Here is a 5,580-nt window from a genome sequence, read left to right as displayed (position 1 = left end):
AAATAGGTTTGAATGGGGTTTCTAGGTGTAAGTATGTAGAACTAGTAGCATGCCAAAGTTTGTGCTATTGCCATTGGGAATGCATTGGACGTTTAACTTAAATAACTCAGAAACTACAAAACATTTCAAAGTAAAAAGTTCCAGCATGTGTCTCCACAGAAAGTTGAATTATAAAACGTGTGAATGGAGTTTCTAGGTGAAAGTGCTTTTTTGACGGGCCAATATCTGCCATTGGGCCCCATTGTAAATGTCTCAAATTTGAAAGCACTATATTTCTAAAACGATGAAACATTTCAAAAATTCCTTTTCAGGCAAACATGTCCACCGTAAGATGAACCTAAATAGGTTTGAATGGGGTTTCTAGGTGTAAGTATGTAGGACTAGTAGCATGCCAAAGTTTGTGCTATTGCCATTGAGAATGCATTGGGCGTTTAACTTAAATAACTCAGAAACTACAAAACATTTCAAAGTAAAAAGTTCCAGCATGTGTCTCAACAGAAAGTTGAATTATAAAACGTGTGAATGGAGTTTCTAGGTGAAAGTGCTTTTTTGACGTGCCAATATCTGCCATTGGGCCCCATTGTAAATGTCTCAAATTTGAAAGCACTATATTTCTAAAACGATGAAACATTTCAAAGATTCCTTTTCAGGCAAACATGTCCACCGTAAGATGAACCTAAATAGGTTTGAATGGGGTTTCTAGGTGTAAGTATGTAGGACTAGTAGCATGCCAAAGTTTGTGCTATTGCCATTGAGAATGCATTGGGCGTTTAACTTAAATAACTCAGAAACTACAAAACATTTCAAAGTAAAAAGTTCCAGCATGTGTCTCCACAGAAAGCTGAATTATAAAACGTGTGAATGGAGTTTCTAGGTGAAAGTGCTTTTTTGACGTGCCAATATCTGCCATTGAGCCCCATTGTAAATGTCTCAAATTTGAAAGCACTATATTTCTAAAACGATGAAACATTTCAAAGATTCCTTTTCAGGCAAACATGTCCACCGTAAGATGAACCTAAATAGGTTTGAATGGGGTTTCTAGGTGTAAGTATGTAGGACTAGTAGCATGCCAAAGTTGGTGCTATTGCCATTGAGAATGCATTGGGCGTTTAACTTAAATAACTCAGAAACTACAAAACATTTCAAAGTAAAAAGTTCCAGCATGTGTCTCCACAGAAAGCTGAATTATAAAAAGTGTGAATGGAGTTTCTAGGTGAAAGTGCTTTTTTGACGTGCCAATATCTGCCATTGAGCCCCATTGTAAATGTCTCAAATTTGAAAGCACTATATTTCTAAAACGATGAAACATTTCAAAGATTCCTTTTCAGGCAAACATGTCCACCGTAAGATGAACCTAAATAGGTTTGAATGGGGTTTCTAGGTGTAAGTATGTAGGACTAGTAGCATGCCAAAGTTGGTGCTATTGCCATTGAGAATGCATTGGGCGTTTAACTTAAATAACTCAGAAACTACAAAACATTTCAAAGTAAAAAGTTCCAGCATGTGTCTCCACAGAAAGCTGAATTATAAAAAGTGTGAATGGAGTTTCTAGGTGAATGATTTTTTGACGTGCCACTATCTGCCATTATACATTTCTCAAATTTAAAGCACTATATATCTAAAACTATGAAACATTTCAAAGATTCCTTTTCAGGCAAACATGTCCACCGTAAGATGAACCTAAATAGGTTTGAATGGGGATTCTAGGTGTAAGTATGTAGGACTAGTAGCATGCCAAAGTTATAATTTTTTTCGGACGGCATACTATAGCTTGTCGTTTTTCATGATTTTGGAGGATTTGAAAAAAAGATGAAAATCATGAAAAAACAACATACTATAATCCATGGTTTGGGACGGCATAATATATTTTGTCATACTTTCATGATTTTGGGAAACTATGTCAGAGCCAGGACTTGAACCTGCAACCCTCTGATTCCCAGGCAGGCTCTGTAACCAGTGAGCCACTGTGCATGCTGTTCTTAAAAGGCAGAATAGATAATGACAGAAGAGCCAGAGACTTGTTTCCATTGTGGTTCATAAACATTCAAACGTCTAGAGATAAACAACAGCAAAAGAAACAATAGACAAATCTCCTGTTATTTTATTTTTTGTATTTTATTTTTGTATCAATGTTGTACTCAAAGGGAACAGCAGACTGTGTTGTGGCAGGTAGCAAGTAGATCAGTGACTTAGCACACTGGCTGCATGATCTGGAGATTGTGGGTTCAAACCCCACTCAAATCTTTACTTGCCAAAATCTGCCATTGACCCCCATTCTGAATTTCTCAAATTTAAAAGCACTATATTTCTAAAACGATGAAACATTTCAAAGATTCCTTTTCAGGCAAACATGTCCACCGTAAGATGAACCTAAATAGGTTTGAATGGGGTTTCTAGGTGTAAGTATGTAGGACTAGTAGCATGCCAAAGTTTGTGCTATTGCCATTGGGAATGCATTGGGCGTTTAACTTAAATAACTCAGAAACTACAAAACATTTCAAAGTAAAAAGTTCCAGCATGTGTCTCCACAGAAAGCTGAATTATAAAACGTGTGAATGGAGTTTCTAGGTGAAAGTTATTTTTTGACGTGCCAATATCTGCCATTGAGCCCCATTGTAAATGTCTCAAATTTAAAAGCACTATATTTCTAAAACGATGAAACATTTCAAAGATTCCTTTTCAGGCAAACATGTCCACCGTAAGATGAACCTAAATAGGTTTGAATGGGGTTTCTAGGTGTAAGTATGTAGGACTAGTAGCATGCCAAAGTTTGTGCTATTGCCATTGGGAATGCATTGGGCGTTTAACTTAAATAACTCAGAAACTACAAAACATTTCAAAGTAAAAAGTTCCAGCATGTGTCTCCACAGAAAGCTGAATTATAAAACGTGTGAATGGAGTTTCTAGGTGAAAGTGCTTTTTTGACGTGCCAATATTTGCCATTGAGCCCCATTGTAAATGTCTCAAATTTGAAAGCACTATATTTCTAAAACGATGAAACATTTCAAAGATTCCTTTTCAGGCAAACATGTCCACCGTAAGATGAACCTAAATAGGTTTGAATGGGGTTTCTAGGTGTAAGTATGTAGGACTAGTAGCATGCCAAAGTTTGTGCTATTGTTATTGGGAATGCATTGGGCGTTTAACTTAAATAACTCAGAAACTACAAAACATTTCAAAGTAAAAAGTTCCAGCATGTGTCTCCACAGAAAGCTGAATTATAAAACGTGTGAATGGAGTTTCTAGGTGAAAGTGCTTTTTTGACGTGCCAATATCTGCCATTGAGCCCCATTGTAAATGTCTCAAATTTGAAAGCACTATAATTCTAAAACGATTAAACATTTCAAAGATTCCTTTTCAGGCAAACATGTCCACCGTAAGATGAACCTAAATAGGTTTGAATGGGGTTTCTAGGTGTAAGTATGTAGGACTAGTAGCATGCCAAAGTTTGTGCTATTGCCATTGAGAATGCATTGGGCGTTTAACTTAAATAACTCAGAAACTACAAAACATTTCAAAGTAAAAAGTTCCAGCATGTGTCTCAACAGAAAGTTGAATTATAAAACGTGTGAATGGAGTTTCTAGGTGAAAGTGCTTTTTTGACGTGCCAATATCTGCCATTGGGCCCCATTGTAAATGTCTCAAATTTGAAAGCACTATATTTCTAAAACGATGAAACATTTCAAAGATTCCTTTTCAGGCAAACATGTCCACCGTAAGATGAACCTAAATAGGTTTGAATGGGGTTTCTAGGTGTAAGTATGTAGGACTAGTAGCATGCCAAAGTTTGTGCTATTGCCATTGAGAATGCATTGGGCGTTTAACTTAAATAACTCAGAAACTACAAAACATTTCAAAGTAAAAAGTTCCAGCATGTGTCTCCACAGAAAGCTGAATTATAAAACGTGTGAATGGAGTTTCTAGGTGAAAGTGCTTTTTTGACGTGCCAATATCTGCCATTGAGCCCCATTGTAAATGTCTCAAATTTGAAAGCACTATATTTCTAAAACGATGAAACATTTCAAAGATTCCTTTTCAGGCAAACATGTCCACCGTAAGATGAACCTAAATAGGTTTGAATGGGGTTTCTAGGTGTAAGTATGTAGGACTAGTAGCATGCCAAAGTTGGTGCTATTGCCATTGAGAATGCATTGGGCGTTTAACTTAAATAACTCAGAAACTACAAAACATTTCAAAGTAGAAAGTTCCAGCATGTGTCTCCACAGAAAGCTGAATTATAAAAAGTGTGAATGGAGTTTCTAGGTGAAAGTGCTTTTTTGACGTGCCAATATCTGCCATTGAGCCCCATTGTAAATGTCTCAAATTTGAAAGCACTATATTTCTAAAACGATGAAACATTTCAAAGATTCCTTTTCAGGCAAACATGTCCACCGTAAGATGAACCTAAATAGGTTTGAATGGGGTTTCTAGGTGTAAGTATGTAGGACTAGTAGCATGCCAAAGTTGGTGCTATTGCCATTGAGAATGCATTGGGCGTTTAACTTAAATAACTCAGAAACTACAAAACATTTCAAAGTAAAAAGTTCCAGCATGTGTCTCCACAGAAAGCTGAATTATAAAAAGTGTGAATGGAGTTTCTAGGTGAATGATTTTTTTACGTGCCACTATCTGCCATTATACATTTCTCAAATTTAAAGCACTATATATCTAAAACTATGAAACATTTCAAAGATTCCTTTTCAGGCAAACATGTCCACCGTAAGATGAACCTAAATAGGTTTGAATGGGGATTCTAGGTGTAAGTATGTAGGACTAGTAGCATGCCAAAGTTATAATTTTTTTCGGACGGCATACTATAGCTTGTCGTTTTTCATGATTTTGGAGGATTTGAAAAAAAGATGAAAATCATGAAAAAACAACATACTATAGTCCATGGTTTGGGACGGCATAATATATTTTGTCATACTTTCATGATTTTGGGAAACTATGTCAGAGCCAGGACTTGAACCTGCAACCCTCTGATTCCCAGGCAGGCTCTGTAACCAGTGAGCCACTGTGCATGCTGTTCTTAAAAGGCAGAATAGATAATGACAGAAGAGCCAGAGACTTGTTTCCATTGTGGTTCAAAAACATTCAAACGTCTAGAGATAAACAACAGCAAAAGAAACAATAGACAAATCTCCTGTTATTTTATTTTTTGTATTTTATTTTTGTATCAATGTTGTACTCAAAGGGAACAGCAGACTGTGTTGTGGCAGGTAGCAAGTAGATCAGTGACTTAGCACACTGGCTGCATGATCTGGAGATTGTGGGTTCAAACCCCACTCAAATCTTTACTTGCCAAAATCTGCCATTGACCCCCATTCTGAATTTCTCAAATTTAAAAGCACTATATTTCTAAAACGATGAAACATTTCAAAGATTCCTTTTCAGGCAAACATGTCCACCGTAAGATGAACCTAAATAGGTTTGAATGGGGTTTCTAGGTGTAAGTATGTAGGACTAGTAGCATGCCAAAGTTTGTGCTATTGCCATTGGGAATGCATTGGGCGTTTAACTTAAATAACTCAGAAACTACAAAACATTTCAAAGTAAAAAGTTCCAGCATGTGTCTCCACA

Source organism: Electrona antarctica (genome assembly GCF_951216825.1).
Source record: "Electrona antarctica genome assembly, chromosome: 5".
NCBI lineage: Eukaryota > Metazoa > Chordata > Actinopteri > Myctophiformes > Myctophidae > Electrona > Electrona antarctica.
Note: the sequence above shows the minus strand (reverse complement) of the source record.